This window comes from Equus przewalskii, chromosome 14, assembly GCF_037783145.1.
Source record: "Equus przewalskii isolate Varuska chromosome 14, EquPr2, whole genome shotgun sequence".
Taxonomy (NCBI): Eukaryota; Metazoa; Chordata; class Mammalia; order Perissodactyla; family Equidae; genus Equus; species Equus przewalskii.
Genome location: NC_091844.1, coordinates 42834166 through 42853807, shown reverse-complemented (window position 1 = coordinate 42853807; position 19642 = coordinate 42834166). Strand labels below are relative to the sequence as shown.

The following is a 19642-nucleotide window of genomic DNA, read 5'->3' as shown; positions in this document are numbered from 1 at the left end:
CAAAGCACCAAAAATAGCAATGTGAGAATAACACTGGGCCTCAGAAATGAAACAGCAACTTAAAATCCACATGGAAAGCTCAGAAAGATTAACTTATAAAGAGAAGTTTAGTCACTTGAGTACCTAGAGGCTTCTAGGTCCTGAGTATCAGCTACTGAGGAATTTTGCATGAAAGGTATTCCCCAAAACTACAAGACAAATTTTTTGTTCAAGTCCTGAGTGGCACCTATATTTGGCTTGTTAATTTGCTAAAAGTCCTCATGCTTCCCTAAGGAATGAATTGCTATAGGCATTGTACCAAAGAGGAAGAGAAAGTCTGCTGTTTTATAAATCAAGTGTTCAATTTAGATAAGTTTATTGTTTGAAGAGAATTATTAAGTTAATTAAACAAGGCGGCCATTAGATTGAAGTGTCTCTAAAGCCGTGGAGGTCTACATAAGCAAACCAAAATCTAAGACTGGAAATGCTTCAAAGTTACAAAACCAAAATGCTAAGGACAATCAATCACAAGTAGCCAACTAGGCTTTAAACTAAGGTCAATCAAATAATTTTCCTATTTTTCTTCTGCACTTTCTCTATACATTGTCGGTCTTTCCCCCGGCTCCTGTCCTCAGAATGTTCCTAACTACTTCTGGTTTGGTGCTGCCAATTGATTCAAATTGACTTTTGCTCAAATAAACTCTTAAAATTTTTAATATGCCTCAGTTTATCTTTTAACAGGGTGACATACAAAATGCATTTTAGGTGTATATGAAATTTTATCCCAAATCAAGATATCAGGGTTGTATATAGAGAAATTTAGAACACTTGCTTAAAATGATTGATGTTTAATCAGATTTTTTTTCATAAAATGTGCAATGTGTTTTTCTGAATTATTTTATTTACAGACCCTTGTACTCTAATAATTGTCATTATTTTAAGTATTTAATTATTGATTTTCGAATGTTATTTCATGAATTACATATTTCTATCAGATAATAATACTAGCAATTAGATTTACTAAATTGCTTAACCTCACAACAACCCTCTGTAATAGATACTATTATGATTAAAATTTTACAGACACGAAAATGTAAACATTATATGGTCTGACCTTTCCTTTCAGGGAAAAGGGAGAGATAACCTTTTAAATATGATAATTGCTAACTATTCATAAACCCTGCCACTTACCACACAGACCCCAGTGGGATATTCTATAGGAAGACGAAAGTTATTTCTTTCCATGAATTGGTTTTATTTATAAAGCCAATTTCAACCATTCTTTCAAAATCAAAAGAAACAACGAATTACATAATGATGAGGTCAGCGTACTCTTTTCAATCTTGATTCTGGCAATTAAAATGGTGTTTCTCCAACTGGTTTGTGGAGCTCTAACTTCTCTCACCTATCTGCCTTTTTCTCTGAATGTTTTGCTTCTATTGAGCACCCCTCTTTGTTGAGGCACTGGGGTCCCGAAGCCCTGTGCTTATAAAGTGGCACACATTTGATATCATGGGCTATTTTTGTCAATAGAACATGAGTAGCCTTCAAGAAGCTGATGCAAACTCTAGAGAATGAAGATGAACATGATATGCACAACCGAACCAGGCAACTCCTTCAGGCATTGCAAGTGAAGAAGAGAAGGGAAAAACAAAGCCAGAAGATTAAAAACGACGACACTTTTTTTAGCAAAGCATTTGGGAACAGCTCTCAGTCCCAAGGAGGTTCTGGGAGCTGCTGATCCTACTTTCTTCCCTTCCTTTCTGATTCCCCTACAAATCCAGAAGGCTTCAATGCTTCAAAAGGAAATTTTTTCACTTATTGACCCCAGGTGTAACATGGCAGCAGAGTAACGAATAGCCTTTTACCCTCCCACTGTTGGGACCAGTAAAACTTCAAAATAAAAACTGCTTTAAATAGAACATATCAATTTCTAAGATCCAATTTTTCAAGTACCTTGGAATGTAGCTGAAACAGTTTACCTTACGTCAGGGTACGCTAGAGTAGATTTTTCTTACGCTCCATCAATTAAGAACCTGTAAGGCAGTTAGGTTTAGAAAACGATTTAGACTTGGAGCATGAATTTTGGAGTCAGGTGCACAAATACATTTTTGCTCAACCTGTACTGTGTGCTCTTAAATCCTTTCTATTTCTGGTGCTTGACGAAATGCAAACAACACTGCATGATGGTTATGAGGATTAAAATAGCTCATGGATAGGGAACTTTGTTCACACAGTTCTCTATAAATAATACCTATTGTCACTATTTGTAGTGTTATATTAGTGTAGTAACCCTAGATAGATCTTGGAAACTATTTCTTAGGATACTTCAAATAAACAACTATTCTATCTACCCTGCGCCAGATATTGTCTTACCTGCTGGAGTTTCAGAGATGGAAAAGATCCAGCCCCTTTAATTGAAGAGTATTCACTCTAATGGGGTAAACAAACAAATAATCAGTTGTTTTACCATAATTTCTAAGTGCTAAGATCAAAGTATTCAAGTGGACCATGAAATTGTGAAATACCTGGATTGCTTTTTTCCCAAAAAATTCCAGGACATTCAATGGCCACTCCTTCTCTGCCTCGCTTATTGGTTTCTCCTTATTCCCTGAGGTCCTTAGTCATTTTCTTTTCTCATTCCATGTTCTCTTTTTTAGGATCTAGGGTACAATAAATTTCACAGATTTTAAAAAGCATTTATATGCTGATGACTCCCAAAATTAAGATCAAGCTCAAACCTCTCCCCTAAATGCCAAACCAATATAACCTGCTGTTTATTTCACCTACTTATACAGCTTATAGGTGTTCAAACTTAACCATATTTAAGACTAAGTTGCTGTTTTACCTTTTAAAATATGCTCCTTCCACAGTCATTTGCCCTTCAGTAAATGGCAGGTCCATTCTTCCAAGGCCTTCCAGTCCCCATTTAAGAGTTACCAAAACACTATCAGTGGGGAAAATGGCATAATTTATACAAGCAATTCATATATTTATTTCAAATTTTCATTTTTTGCTATTATAAATGGTCTGTAACTTAAGGTGGTCTTACAGTAACAGGATAACAAAACTTCTCTTCCACTTAATCTAATTATTTTAATAGATTAGTCAAATTATTAAGGGACATCTCTTATTATTAAAAAGTCACACATAAATTATAATAGAAGAATTCAGAAGTTGACTTGCTGCTCCTACTCCATGACTCTAGAATCAGAGTATGTGGGAGGGGATATTAAACAACAAGAGGGGGAAGGTGCACCATCAAATTTCTAGAAATCTCTGTGTCTAGTGAAAATTGGGTAGTTGAAAGAACCATGTAAAATTTTTCTTTCCACAACAAATTCCGTGGACAATATCCATACTTTCGACTTTGTTTGGAAGAAGTCTCTGAAAGCAGCTGCTGGAAAGCACCTAAGATAGATTAGTTGTTTCAGAAATAAAAACTGACTTCTCTCAGAAATGAGATAATAGGGGAGCATCTGGAAAACAAGCGCAACTCTAACGGAACAGGGCATTTTCCAAGAGGAGCAAACCCTGGGGAGGCATGTTTAATAGAATTATAAAAACAAAAGCAGGGAAACCAAATCTACCTACTGTGATTTCCCATGGCCTCAGTGGAAGCAAAATTTACCTCTATTGTTCGGTAATTTAAAAAAATGTAGTATACAAGCAATTAATATCTAGTTTTCAAGCTATAAATGTGAGAAGTCCTGAAAAAGGCTCAAATAAAGTAAAAGGGAAGCTGCTAACCCTTTATTTGAGCCAAAACATGGTGCAAAGAAAGCTGTCTTTTAAAAAAATGAGTAGCTTGTAAGGAAAAGAAAAGACAATATGCAAAAATACTGTGAAAAAATGAACGTAAGAAAAAAATGAAGGAAAGTGGAGAGGAAAGGAAGGGAGAAAGAAGAAAAGGAAGTGAGAAGAGAAGACGGAAAAATGTAAAAGACATTCTAGAAGAAGGCGTACCACTGTAAACAAGAACTTTTTCTAGAACAAATTCTTTCATACTTTTCAAGAAACATACTGCATCAAGACAACAGAATAAGACAAAAAGAGCAATTCCGATTTTAGGAAACAAATTAGGATTTTAATAAAACAACTAAAACAATTCATAACTAATGTATAAATTGGAAAAAATACTGAACAGAATAGATACAACTGAACACCAAGTTAGTGATGGTGTAGACTGAGGAAATCTCAAAAAGTGCAAAGAAATAACACAGACAATATAAATTAGAGAAAAAAATATAGACAATATATTGCTAATCGCACAGAAAATAGAAAGAATAGCAACAGAAAAAACACACACAAGTCAGAAAAGTATCAAAATAATAATAGAAGAACAATTTCCTTAAAGGATTAAAAACAATGAAGTTTTAGATTAAAATGGAGCATTTGTTTGCTATTCCTAGGCATGTAACTCAACCACAAAGATAAAGGCAGTTTCATGCAGTAATCAAGACTGAAAATTTCAATTGTTTACAAATGGAAAAAAGCATCTTCAACTCCTTAGCATTATTCATGTTTACAAGATAAAGGAATGGTTATATAAGTAAAATGTAAACAAATTGTAGAAAAATAATATGCAGACATTCTTAGACATACGAAGAGTTGGGGAATTTATCATATAGGAGTCCACCTAGAAGAAATTTGTGTTGAAAAAAGACAGCTTTCCAAGAGAAGAAATCAAAATGAAAATTCAAGATACAAAAAGTCACTGAGTAAAATAAGTGATAAGAATTTTAATTATTAAAATGTAAAATTAAAATTGTGAGAATTCAAATGCATATTATGTACATCAAGTTCAAAATTGTAGTTGAGTACTTGCCAAATCAAACATAAGAATAATATAAAAGTAGAAAAATACATATGTAAACCAGCTTGAAAACAAAGGAGGAAATATTTTGTGGACCAGAAAGGAGTAGACAGTACAGCTTTCATTCCATCAAAAGAGTAAGAAAACGAACACAGACTGAGTCCATTCAGCAAGCCACCAAAGGAAAATGTTTAAAAGTAAGTTAAAAAAACGAGTAAGACGGCAGAAAATTGTCCAAGTATATTGACAATCAAAATAAATGTTAATTAGTTAAACACATACGTTAATAGAGTCTAAATATGGATATTTTAAAATCATCTGTATTCTATTCGAAGCTGTATATCCAAAACAAAAAAAGAGAATGTTTGAAAATATATAGTGAAAAACACATGCAAATTCTAGCAAACATTCCGTGTTTATTAATATTAATATCAGGCTGACTTGAGAGTTGGTATTCAAAAGTGTCATTTCAGTCAGTGGTAATATAATTATTTATTTAATATGTAAAGAAAATTGGATCTCCATCTGGAAATAGTGATATGCATTATACTTATATTCAAGATCCTAATAATTTTAAACTTTTAAAATGATCAGAAGCAATATAGGAAAAATATGTTTTAGATCTTCAAGTATGGAGGAAAATTTACTTAAAACTCAAGTGACAAAACCTGTAAGTAAACTATGATTTAAATTACTGCATTAATATTAAACAGTATTGTGCAAGTTTAAAACATCATACAAGCTGGTAAATGGCAAGCAACAGGTGGAAAAGAAATAATAATTTTACATATATAATACTTAAGGATTAAAATTCAAAACATATAAAGAACACATACAAAAATCAGAGAAAGTTGGGGGGGCCTGGTGACGTAGAGGTTGGATTCATGCACTCCCCTTTGGCAGCCCATGGTTCATGGATTTGGATTCCAGGAGTAGACTTATACATCATTCATCAGGCCATGCTGTGGAGTCATCCCACATACGAAACAGAGGAAGTTTGGCACAGATGTTAGCTCAGGGCCAATCTTTCTCACCAAAAAAACCCACAAAAAAATAAACCAACAAAAATCAGAGAAAGTCAAACAATCCAGGAGGAAAATGGGAAAAGTTTGTGAACAGGAAATTCACTGAAGAAAGAAAGTAAATTGAAAGTACACTTATTAAAATATATATGATATAATTAGAAATCAGAAAAATGCACAATGAAAATACAGATATGCTACGTTATTTTCACTCATAAAACTGGAAGGCTTTTTCTTTTAAAAAAAATTTTTTTAGATTTTTTTCTTTTAAAGATTGGCACCTGAGCTAACAACTGTTGCCAATCTTCTTCTTTTTTTTTCTTCCTGCTTTTTCTCCCGAAGTCCTCCTAGTACATAGCTGTATATTGTAGTTGTGGGTCCTTCGATTTGTGGCACGTGGGACACTGCCTCAGCATGGCCTGATGAGTGGTACCATGTCTGCGCCCAGGATCCGAACCAGTGAAACCCTGGGCCACCGCAGCCGGTGTGCGCGAACTTAACCACTGGGCCACGCGGCCGGCCCATGGAACACTTTTTCTTAATGCTTGAAAATCAATTGTTAAAGTTAGATAACCTCATACTTAGTGAGATATAAATTGACAGAGATATTTTGGAAGGTGCAATATGAACTTTAAAAAATAAGGTACAACATAGATATCTATCTAGCAACCAGATTAAATAAACTAAAAAATAAAATATAACATATTTTGCACATTGAATATAACATAGTTTAAAAAACAATACTAGATCCACATACGTCAACTCAGAAAATATATTCTATAACGAAAAGCATAATTTTATAACTCTGTCAAATACACATGTGTAGAGTATGTTTTCATAGCTTTCTGAATTACAGAAACTTTAATACAGTGGGACCCTTGAGGATTTAGTGAATTGATGTTTCTTGGGGATTTTACCTTTATGGATAATATTTTGAAATTTAAGGAAAAAATTACAAATTACTTATGAAGAGCAAATGTACTTATTTGGAATGCAGAACTAACAGTTATGCTATAGGAAAAAATAATACATCTACAATTAATTAGAACAAGCCACCAGTGCTCACAAATAAATATTGGAATTAGAAGTTTATGGCAGAAAAAGTGGGAGTAAATGTAACAATTCCTCTTACAAATCAGACGCAAAAAAGAAAACGTTTAGATTTCAAGCCTGGTGTTCAGGAAAAAGGCATTCAAAAATATTGTCTAAAACTGTCACAGTATTACAATTTAAAACTGTAACTAGTAAAATGAAGGGGATAAAAAAGCACATGGACTGTTGAAACTTCTGGGACAAATTCCTAGAACAGAAAAGAAAAAAGTAAACACAAGCCACTGCTCAATCACAAAATTTTAATTAATTGATTAATTAAATTCTAGAAAATGACAATTTCAGGAATACACAGATGCTTCAATATTAAGTAAGCTAGTCTATCAATTCAAAATAATATTAGATAAAAAATAGAAAAGTATTAAATAATCATATAGATACCAAAAAGGAATAATAAAATCAAATTTATTCCTGATTTTTAAAATTCCTAGTAAAATAAAAATAGATATATATTTCCAAATATGGTAGCATGTTTTTATAACTATATCTACACCTACACCTATTCCCACATGTACATCTCTATCTCTATTTATTTCTACTCTTCCTTCTCTATAGTCTACTCCCTATATTGCAGCATCTATTGAAGGCATTTTTAAAACTTACATTAGATACTATCACTTTTCTGCTTTAAGCCCACTGATGATTTCCAAATGTATTCACAATAACATCTCATCTCATTGCCAGTCAATAAGGCCCATGTGATCCATTCTCTGTCAAACTTCTCTGACTTCGTCTTCTATCACTTTTTCATAATTCGTGATACTTGAAGCATACTGGGAATGTTTTCATCTCCCACACAGGCCAACCCATCTTTAGCTTCTGTTGAAAATGTGCATTTGCGAAAGTTGTATTTTAACGTCCCTGGGTCTTTCTCAACACTCAGGTCTCTACTCAAATACTACCCTGAAAACTTTAGATGAAATATAGACACATCCCAATTGCTCTGGACCATTTCCTTGTTTTATCTCCTTTGAAGCAACATTCACTATCACTATATTATGTGATCTATTTGCTTTCTTACCTTCTTGCATTAGATTTTAAGCTCTTTGAGGACAGACCTTAACTGCCCCCTCCTCATAACCACATATCCAGCATCCAGAATGGTGACTTGCACAAAACGGGCCCATGGTAAATACCTGGCAACTGAATAAAAATATGGGTCAATTTTATAATAATTTTAAAATTGGAACTACCTTTCTTAAAATTACACAACACAAGTCATAAATGAAGAGATTGATACATTAATCTATAATTTATATGATTAAAAAATACCATGTGAAGATCAGAATACACATGACAAACTAAGAAAAATTATTTATAATATATATGAAAGACCAAGAGCTAAATTTCTCAGTTTTCAAAAGTCCTCACCCACACATAATACAAAAAAGACTTTTTAAAAAACTTAAAAGGAGGGACTGGCCTGGTGGCACAGCAGTTAAGTTCACACATTCTGCTTCGGCGACCCAGGGTTCACTGGTTCGGATCCTGGGTGCACACATGGCACCGCTTGGCAAGCCATGCTGTGGTAGGCGTCCCACATATAAAGTAGAGGAAGATGGGCATGAATGTTAGCTCAGGGCCAGTCTTCCTCAGAGAAAGGAGGAGGATTGGAGCAGATGTTAGCTCACGGCTTATCTTCCTCAAAAGACAAAATAAATAAATAAACTTAAAAGGAAAAGAGAAAGAAAACACAAATATAAAAGCTATAGAAAACTAAATTAAAATGGAAAGAATATTCGTCAACCTCAATCAAAATTTTAAGCTACATATTTAAATGACTATTCTTGTTTTTTTGTTAGATTGGAAAAATTGCAGTTTGGCAATAGTAAAAACTGTCAAGTGCTTGGAAAATAGTTATTTCCATATACTGCTGATAATACTGAAAAGTGGTGCAAGTTTCTGAAGAAATTTTAGTAATAACTATTTACTTCTCAAAAGAATATACGCTGTCTCGGCAATTCTATTTCTGGGAAGGCACTGGAACTTCATGCCTGTAAAGCTTACCGGGATATCCAGCAGACACAGGATACACATAGTCCTCCCTTATCCACGTTTCCACTTTCTTCATTCTCACTTACCCTTGGTCAACTGTGGTATGAAAATATTAAATGGAACATTTCAGAAATAAACAAGTTGTAAGTTTTTTTTTTTTGAGGAAGATTAGCCCTGAGCTAACTGCTGCCAGTCCTCCTCTTTTAGATGAGGAAGACTGGCCTTGAGCTAACATCCATGCCCATCTTCCTCTACTTTATATGTGGGATGCCTACCACAGCATGGCATGCCAAGCGGTGCCATGTCTGCACCCAGGATGCGAACCAGAGAACCCTGGGCCACCGAAATGGAACATGCACCCTTAACTGCTGCGCCACCAGGTGGGCCCCATAAGTGGTAACTTTTAAACTGTGTGTCATACTGAATAGTGTCATGAAATCTTGCACTGTCCCACTCCATCCCACTAGGATGTGAATCATCCCTTTGTCCAACGTATCCATGCTGAATATGTTCCCTGCCTGGTAGCCCATTGGGAAAAAATGTTGTATATCCACAGTTTCAGGCATCCACTGGGGGTCTTGGAACATATCCCCTACTGATAAAGAGGGGCTGTTGTATACATTCAAATATGTATTGCAGAATTGTTTATTATTGCAAAAAAACTATAATGACCTAAATGTCAATCAATAATGTTAAAAGATAAACTGGGGCATATTAAAAATTTTAAGAATTTATTTGAACAAAAATTGATTTGAATCAGGCAGCATCCAATCTAGCAGACAGAAAGGAGCTCTGAGGAGCTGGGCAAGATAAAAGACTTTTATAGCCAGAAGGGAGTGGGAACAAGGAAGTTACATTAGCATACAAGCTGGTTGGTTATTGCAAGCTTACTTCCCTCTAGGGGATGACAGGGGCTTAACAGGCAGATTGCCTAACTAGGGCCAATCAATCGGACAATTCCTGATTGAATGGTTTAAGATTCCATTTCCAGGAAAGCCAAAACTGTAATCGTCTCAGTTTGTTCATGTGGGGCTTAGCAGAAGTGACTCCACTTTAGGCCTGTTGTCTTGTTTTTTAACAATAGTGAATTAGTTACATAAGTTATTTGGAATTAGTTATGCAAATTATTGGTATTTTCATATGTGGAATACCACACAATCATTTCTAAAGATTGTTGGATAAATATGTCCTAATATAATAGTATATATAGCATGATCCTGTTCATATTTAAAAGTTTGTACACATGTGCATGCCCTTGTGTGTGTGTGTGCATAAACAGTTCTAGGTGATAACTTAAGAAAATATAGACAGCAGTTCTGTCAGGAGTGTGAGAGAGGAAGAATCAGAGAAGAGGAAGAGAATTATAGTCTCTCTAAATCTTTCTATTTAGCTTGTTTTTTTTTTTTTTACTTTGAATATCCATTCTTAATAACTGAACTTATCTATTAAACCTTGTGTACATGGTATATTATAAATCATGGAAGTGCAATTGCTGAGCACATAAACCAATTCATTTATGTTTTAAATACATATTAATAAATTGTTATCAAAAAGTTTGTTCCTAATTATCCTCCCAACAGAACTATAAAAAAGTTTTTACTTTCACTATATACCTATCAAATATTGAGATTATCAGTTAACTAAATATATACATGTACACATCATACATTATATTTATACATGTGTGTACATATATTCAATTTGAAGTAATATTGTAATTTTATGTGCTTACTAGACTTTGAAAAACCACAAAAGTATTGGACAACTGCTTTTAAGAAATTCTAATTTATTACTAATGTATAACTTAGCATTTTCCTTAGGTTAAAATGAATAGAATATTAAATTAAATGTGGTTGCCTTTAATAACCAGAAGAGAAATATGTATCATATCCTATTGTGCTTTCAAATTATGTTTTCATATATTGTATACCTTTCACATCATGTAACTATGCATGTTTTCCACATATCTATGAATTGTCTGTCCAGACTTGCATTTAACCCTCTCAGGAATAAAATATATAGTTTATCAGAAGTAAGTTGTCATTTAGCATATAAAGTCAGTGCTAAAACTCTAAATCTAGTATATAATAAAGGCATCTTTTGCAATGGTCTTCAGACTGCATATTATTTTCAATTTATTAAGAAAGATGTTCAATAGCCAAGAATGGATTTATTCCATAAATATATTATTTGAATTGCAGATTTTGAGTGATATTTTTAAATCCTGCTCTTCGATAATATTTGATAATTGAATATTATTTGTTCAGTAATATCTCTCTTTTGTTTTTCTTTTTTTTTAAAAAAAAAGATTGGCACCTGAGCTAACAACTGTTGCCAATCTCCTTTTTTTTTTTTTTCTGCTTTATCTTCCCAAACCCCCCTGTACATAGCTGTATATCTTAGTCGCAGGTCCTTCCAGTTGTGGCATGTGGGACTCCGCCTCAACGTAGCCTGTCAAGCGGTGCCTTGTCCGCGCCCAGGATCCGAACCCTGGGCCGCGGCAGCGGAGCGCGTGAACTTAACCACTCGGCCATGGAGCCGGCCCCTGTTTTTCCTTTGTTTTTCTTTTCCTCAGGAAGCTCCAAATGTGCTTTCATATTTTAATAATAATGACAATGATGACAGTAAAAAAACCATGACATCTATGAAATAAGTCCCCGGAGCCACAAATTAGATTTTTCATTCACTGGAAGGAGGGAGCAACCTGGAATACTGTGTTTTGCATTATACTTTAAAGGTCAAATAATGGATGACAGGAAAAGGATCCCAGTATCTACGCTGTCTGTGGAAACCCTCTTCTATCCATTTTGTGAAGTTCCAAACAGACGTAAACTGGCTAGATTCAGCTATAGGGAACGATGGCAGAGACAGGAGTACAGCAGCAATGACAGAAAACACGAAAACAATTTCTAATCTCAGGGAGAGCAGCTACCCCGACGGAAGTAGAATTTCTGGAAGAAATCAGTTTTAGGAATTCTTCCTGAATGGCATTTGGCCAGAGTGACAATTCCTCCTATGTTCCTAAATATTGAGCCAGGAGAAAACAAAGCCCCTCTTCATTATGAAATTAATATGTTTTCTTGTTTGAAAAGCATCATAGGAGTATAGGTGATGACACGAGCAGCTAGGTGCTCAAAATCATATCACATTAGGCCTCTTTCCCTCCCCCTCCTTTTCAGACATACCTCAAGCCATGGGGCAATTGACACCTTTGAAATCCTCTTAAAGATCTATAAGCAGTGTTACACCTTGGTAACACCAGTGTCACGCGTTATGTGTTACACCTTGATTTCTCTCTACCAAAGTCAGTCAAAAGAAAATCAGCTCACAACCGGAACTGAAGATAATGAAATCCAGAACATAAGTTCCATAAAATCTCATTTACTCTACTGAGAAGTTCTTGGTTTCTAGTCAAACTCCACATCTAGGACAAATAAGTAAGTGGAAGGAAAAAAAAATGGGACTAACACTCAGAATTTGGTGGTGTAGATGCTTATTACAAATCTCAGTGCCTGGAGATTCCGTGTTCACACAGCACATGTCTCTCCCCTCATCTCTTAGCAAATGCATTCTCCAAGCATCCTTTCAGCACCCAGCCAAGCCTTTACAGTCCGCCCAGTACTGAGGTGCCGTTACTTGCTAAAGGATACCTTATAGTTAATTTTTTTTAATTCCATAAACAAAATTTTAATGAGGATTGATTAGCTAAGAGATTTCTGATGTTTCTTTTTGTTTTCTATCATTGATTGTTATGTACTCTCCATTCCCTTCTTTAAGGAAAAAATAAAAATTGATACAAAGAAGCAAATGGAAAAAAGATTCAGAAAATGGAGATAGATATATGGGAAAAGCATTCCAAATTCCCAGGTCCACTTGTGAAACTGGCACTGCTGATAATCCTGAAATAAATTCTCTGGACACAGAAATAATAGATTTCTTGTAAATGAAAGAGTTTTTCTAAGAAAGCTACACATCTAGGAAAGCTGCCAGTGTGGCATTGAGCTCACAAGATGATACTGGACAAGGGCTTGATCTGCGTTCTGAGAGACAAAAGCCAATCCCTCAAGAGGCGAGGCTGTGAAGACAGAAAACTCTGTTTAAGCAAAGAGCTAGCTGATCAGAAGATGGTGGAGTATCACCCTAAAGAACCGCCTTAAAGGGGAACTGATTTGGAAACAAGTTCTATAAGGCAAACAGGGTTTGGGGAGGGGGCTCAGAAGTATCAGGTGCTGGATGACTGCAGACGCTTGGGCACCTCTCTACAGACGAAAGTTTCAAATCTGCTGAATGTGACATTCCTGAGGAATCTAAGAAAACATCAGTTATTTTCTCATCAGGGAGAGAAGGAACAGTTTGGGCAGAGGATTTAAATCTTCTGCTGACAAGTCATTCCCTCTACTGGTTTCTGACTGCTACTGATTAGCTTGCCTATGTGCATTTCTAAGAGTTCCTCCAAAGCATACTGTGAAAATAAGATGGTGGGTGTGGGGGGCTTAGACCTGGAGTCTCACATGCTAACTCAGCCTCAAGAGCAGGACAAGAAAAGGTCTAAAGGGTACCAGAACTCAACATCCTAGGCTGAAGATACCATGGCATTGGGTTGCATCTCCTAGGAAACCAATTCTACCCTCCCACACACCCCCAAAGTGGGTGTAAGTTGCTGCTGAGGACTTCTTCAGAGTTTCCAGACTTATAAAGTAATTACCTCATTCAGATGCCTCACATAGAAACATTGTCTTCACTTGGGAACAAAAGTATTGTTTCCCTTCTAACCTCTTTAAATGAATTTAGTTTAACTATTAATTCCGTGCTTAGATTCCTAAAAAACCCAGCAAGCAACTGCATTTTGGTATGGAATGTACAAATTCACCACTTGCTCTCTTGTTTTGTTAGGGGCATTCTGTTTTCTTAGTTTATTTTTCCTCTCTGTCACTCTCCTACCCACCAATTCTGCCTTTCTGTTGGCCACATATCTCAGTTCCTGTTTTACGTGTGTCCTTTTTGATTAATGTCTATGTTTAGTTCCATTACCTGAATCTGAAGTTTTCTCTCAAAATCTTACCAAGGTAAGACTTGTATTGTTTGCCCTCCATCTCCATCAATTCTTGAGAGAGGCGTGTTGAAATACCAACTATGATGGAAGAGTTGTCTATTTCTCCCTTTAGTCCACCAATTTCTGCTTTAGGTATTTTGAGTTCTGTAATCAAGCATATATACAAATATTATTACACGGTTTTCCTGATGAAATGCCTTTGTTATCATTATAAAATTTCCCTCTTTATTCAATAGCGATTTTTGTCCAGAAGCTGGTTTTATTAGTTATTGCTATAGCCATCCTGACTTTCTTAGGCTTAGGTTTCTCAGGTTTGGATGCTATATTTTTTCCATTCATTTACTTTCAATTTATTTCATTCTTTTTATTTTCTATTTATCTCTTATAGGCAGAAAATAGTTGTTTCTTGCTTTTCTATCAACTTTGATAATCTCTGCCTCTTAACTGAGATGTTTAGTCCATTAGCATCAATATCAATTATTTATGTGGTTGGATTTTTTTGTTGTTGGGGAAGATTAGCCCTGAGCTAACATCTGCTGCCAATCCTCCTCTTTTTGCTGAGGAAGACTGGCCCTGAGCTAACATCCTTGCCCGTCTTCCTCTACTTTATATGCGGGATGCCTACCACAGCATGGCTAGCCAAGCGGTACCATGTCCGCACCCAGGATGCCAACTGGCGAACCCCGGGCTGCCGAAGTGGAATGTGAGAACTTAACCACCGGGCCGGCCTCTATGTGGTTGGATTTAAATCTACTACTTTACTATGGTTGTGTATCATTTAATGATGGAGATATGTCTGAGATATGCATCATTAGGTGATTTCATCATTGTGTGAACATCATAGAGTATACTTACACAAACCTAGATGGTATAGCCTTCTAACATCTAGACTATATGGTACTAATTTTATGGGACAGCCACCGTATATGCAATCTGTCATTGACTGAAATGTCCTTATGGTACTGCACAAAATTGAGATTCTCTGACTGATGCACATAGAAAGCCAATTATTATAGCATCAGCTTTTGATAAAAGAAAAGGAGCTATTGCACAGATTGACCTGCAAAGAGACAAGAGGCAAAAACTCTCTAATCTGTCTCCCTGATCCAGGTCTTGGGACAAAACTTATGGGATAAAGGGCGGGATGATCTGAGGTGTGGAGATAGATGATTAGTGGTAAGGAAGAGTGAGGTAATTGATGACCTGTGCAAATGTAGTCAAGCTTCATGGCTCTTCATAGGACATGTCCACAAAATGGTGGTGTTAACATGATCTGAGGGTGGAGTTTTCAGCCTCCTGACTCAAAAGGGTCACTTATTGGGCATTTGCACAGGCTCAGTTGATGGGTTGGTGGTCTCAACCAGTCTAAACTGGACAAGGGGTCAACTCACAGTTCCTGAAAAACAACTCTTAATTACTCTGTTAGTAAGACGGTGTAGGGGAGGAAAACATTTCCTCTACCCACTGTCCTTCTGGCAGGACAACAAATTAAATTTACTTGAGACAGAATAACAGGAGAAAATTAAACAAAGTTTTATAACATGTATACATGGGAGAGGCACAGGCAAACTGAGCAACTTGCCAAAATGGCAGAAGCTCTCCCCTTAAATACCACCCTCAGCTAAAGACAAAGAAGGATGTTGCAGGTGGGCGGAGTCGTTCATGGGAGGTTACCAAAAAAGCACAGTAAACAAAAGTAAGGTTATCATGCAGATTTGAATCCTTGCTTTCTGCATTGATTAAGAGTTTCTAGAGATAAGCTCATTCCCCTTTGTTCCTGGTACAGAGAGGGAGACACCTTTACAGATGATTTCCTTTACAAATGTAAATGTCTCTTAACAAAGAGTAAGCAAATTCTACTTTTCAGAGTTTCTTTCCTGTCTGCAGTTTTTAAAAGTAACCAGTCCCAAGTAATCCTCATGCCAAAGAGACATGTCTTGGCGTGGCCAATTCCAGTTCCCCACAACAGGATCAGTTGAACTGATCCTAGTGGGCCCCTCATCACACTTACACAGTGCTTCACTATATTTGTTTTATTTTCCTTGTTTTTCAGTTCCTCTGTTTCCCCTTTTCTTATGATATTTGCATGTTTTTAAATTCCATTTTAATTAGTCTGTAAACTTTTTAGCCAAATCTTTTTGCATAATATTTTTTCAATTGCTTTAGGAATTAAAAATACATCCTTAACTTTTCAGTCTAATTAGAGTTAATATTCAATCACTACAAACTTACAGGTCCATTAACCATTCTCTGTAGTCCTTTATGCTATAAGTTTCATATACAGAACATCAGTGTACACAATGAACCTCACAAAAACATGTTGTGAGGGAGGAAAAATAATTTTCCCTCTATCCTTCTAGGTTCGTGGCTGAGAACTGCCTTGTAATAAAAAAATGATTAACAAGAGAAAAACAAACAATTTTAATAAAGCATGTATATCTCCTGTATACATGGGAGATACCCAGGAAAACTGAGTAACTCCTCAAAATGGTCCAAGCTACCATCTTAAATAACATCTCCAGCTAAAGACAAAAGCAGATATTGGAGGTGGGGGAACCAGGGATAGGAGGCTATCACGAAATGCACAGTAAACAAGGATAAGGTTGTTATGCAGATTTGTCATTGCCTTCTCCATTGATAAGGGTTTCTAGAATTTTTAGAGTTTTAGTCACCTTTCTCTTCCTGATACAGAGAGAGAGAGACATCCTTACAAGTGGCGATTTCTCTTATAAATACAAATATCTCTTACAAAAGGGTAACTTCTACTCAATTTTCAGAGCTTTTCCTATGCCTGCTATTTCTTAAAAATAATCAGCCTAAAATAATCCTTTTGCCAAAGAAACGTATTTTGGGGTGGCAAGTCCTGCTCCCCTTCAGTGTCATAATTTGTGCTTTAAGCAATCATATATACTTTAAACAAATTAAGAGAAACATTAGTTTATATTTACCATGATATTTAATTTTCTGGTGCTCTTCATTCATGCTTGAAAATCTGTGTTTCTCTGTAGCATCATTTCTCTTTCAACTGGAAAAAGAACTCTGTTTCTTGGCGTGTAGGTCTGCTGATAGTATATTCTCATACATTAACTTGATCTGAAATTTTTTCTATTTTGCCTAATAATTGGATGATATTTTAATGGATACTGAAATTTGAATTGACGTTTTTTCTAATGCTTTAAAAGTCTTCCAGTGCTTCAAAAATCCATGGCTTTCTGCCTCCATGGTTTCTGATGAGGTGTCCATGGTCATGTGATTTTTGATACCCCTGTACTTTTTGATGAACCCCTGGATATCACTCACCCATAATGACTCTTTTACCTCTTTTTTCCCCTCTTTAATTGTTAATTTAGAACATTCTCATTTGAATGCCACTGCCCTCAGTCTTACTGACAGCTGAATATGCCATCCATCACAAGACTTCAATGATAAACTAAAAAACCTCTGGGAATGCTGGACTCATCAAATGAGACCATAACGAATTATACCCAACGGCATTTCCACTTTCACTTACATGGACAAATGATCTTAAACTAATCAACCTATTGCTTTGTTAGTGTCTCTCTCTGCCCCCTCAAAAAAACCCAATTATTAAAATCTATTGATCAGACCATGGGCAATTTTAAATTTGAAATCAACAACTTTCATAGAACAGTGGGCAAATACTTTCCACCTAGAAAAGCCTAATAGAAGTCCATGTATGTAACCCAGCTAATGTAAGGCCTTGGTTTCAATCTTGCATTGTGAACCACTCTTTTTTCCCTATAGCTCCTTGTGCCCCTACTAGATACTATTTCCCTTGAGGCCATGGCACCTGTCCTGTTTGCCTCATAATAACACCTCATGCCCATTAGGAGTAACATTCCAAGACTTGTCCATACACTAAGATTTTATAAATCACTGTCTGAAAATTCCAACTTAGATGCAAGTTCCACAATGAGGTCACCCTTGGTTATTCAGGCAATCTACCTCTCGGAATTACTGACTTGCTGTTTATGCAAAGAATCAGGACAGTGTTTCCATTGGTAGCATGTGTACAAACAGAAAAGATTGTAAGAAACTTACTACTAACTCTGGGAGAAGTTGTTGATGATACCACCTCTGCCCTACCTAGAAAAATGGTCAGTCTCAATTTATTGGCACAAATAGTGATGGACAATCAGATTGCTCTAGATTTTTCTCTTTTTCTTTTGGCTATTCATCTAGCATCTGTGCCATTGCAGTATTTCTTATTGTATTTGGATAAATGGAACAGACAAGACAGGACAGGCTATGCATCATCTCAAGGCAAAAGCTACTTGGTTCTCTAGGGTTTACCTGCATGGCCTATGGAATTTGTTCTCTTCACCTGGGTTGGGCATTTGGGGCTCCTGATTCTGAGGCATCTTATAAGATTATTAATTTTGTTTATTTTTTTTTTTCATAGTGTTCATGATGCTGTTCTAGTGAATTCTATCCAGAGTCTTAAATATTTCTGCACAGCTGCTTTCTCCTCAGAAGATCACTATGATGATGCAATAAAGGGTCAAGAAGATCTTGCAATAGAGTTGACTATGGATATGGCTGAACCATCTCTGAGCTGTGAAGGTTTGTGTCACTGGACTTTCCTGAACTGGTCAATCTCTCACAAGCCAGAGAATGACCAAATGAGGGATTGAGAGACTGAATATACAAATGGAAAATTTCCAGATCATATATGAAAACAGAACCCTGACCCACAATTCCTGCAGCAACTAGTCCAGGAAGTCAAACCATTCCTCTGCAGCAATTGGCTCATACTGGTTAGGAGTTGGTCAACAACTGACAGCTTCCCTAATCTTTGGCCCTGTCTCTACTTCTGGACCAAGCAGAAAAGCTGAATATGCTGCTCTGACCAATCATACTAGATGCCTTGCTTCCACATAGAATACTTCCAGCTTCCCCATGCCAACAATCTTTACAGCACACCTGAATCCTCCTTTATTTTTCACGCTAAAGATTTCCCACTGCCATGCCTACCTTTCCTCTGCCAGACACAATTGATGGTGGCTGACTTCCTTGTTGTAGCAAGCTCTGAACAAATAGCCTCAGCGTACCCTCATTCGAGGGCTCTTCATTTATTCATGTAATACCTTTATACAAAATTTCAAAATTTAAACTGGGTTAAAATTGTTTCTGACATTGTAAACCTGTGTCTGGAAAAAAATACAAAAAACAAGAATTAAACCTTTGAATGGACTTCTTAGAGAAACTTCTTGTACAAAATTCCTAGTATTTTATCTGTTGGAATTGCATATTTTTCTATAAATATTCCATATTCATATAAAAATCGTGTGCTGGACTCTTCTTACCAGTATCTTGAGGCTATTGTGTAAAAAAACTAACATGAAATTTATTTTCCATGTTAATTTATTTCTCAATTATTAGTCTGTTTTTCTTAAAGCATATATATATAATACATATTTTTTATTACACACTTCAATGTACTAAATGGTCACTTGGTAAAAAAATCACTGTTTTTTTTCACAGATTGCTTTTTCAAATTTGATTTAGTTTTCCTCTCCCTTGCAAGGGTTTACAAAAATTACAAGTAGAAACAAAATTTAAAACTTTACAAAGAAAAAGTTTAGAGGCATAATCTGATATTACTTTCTTGGTTTTGTTTATTCACTTAGTTTTTATTTATTATCC

At 35.8% G+C, this 19642-nt stretch overlaps 1 long non-coding RNA gene across 1 annotated transcript in view; it reads left to right on the top strand.

The window, feature by feature from the left end:
- LOC139075626 (uncharacterized) overlaps window positions 1-19237 on the top strand; it is a 31530-nt gene extending 12293 nt beyond the window's left edge. Inside the window, exon 4 of the long non-coding RNA XR_011526232.1 lies at window positions 18399-19237. This is a non-coding gene — a long non-coding RNA (uncharacterized lncRNA). The remainder of the gene's footprint in view (window positions 1-18398) is intronic.
- Window positions 19238-19642: the final 405 nt, after the last annotated feature.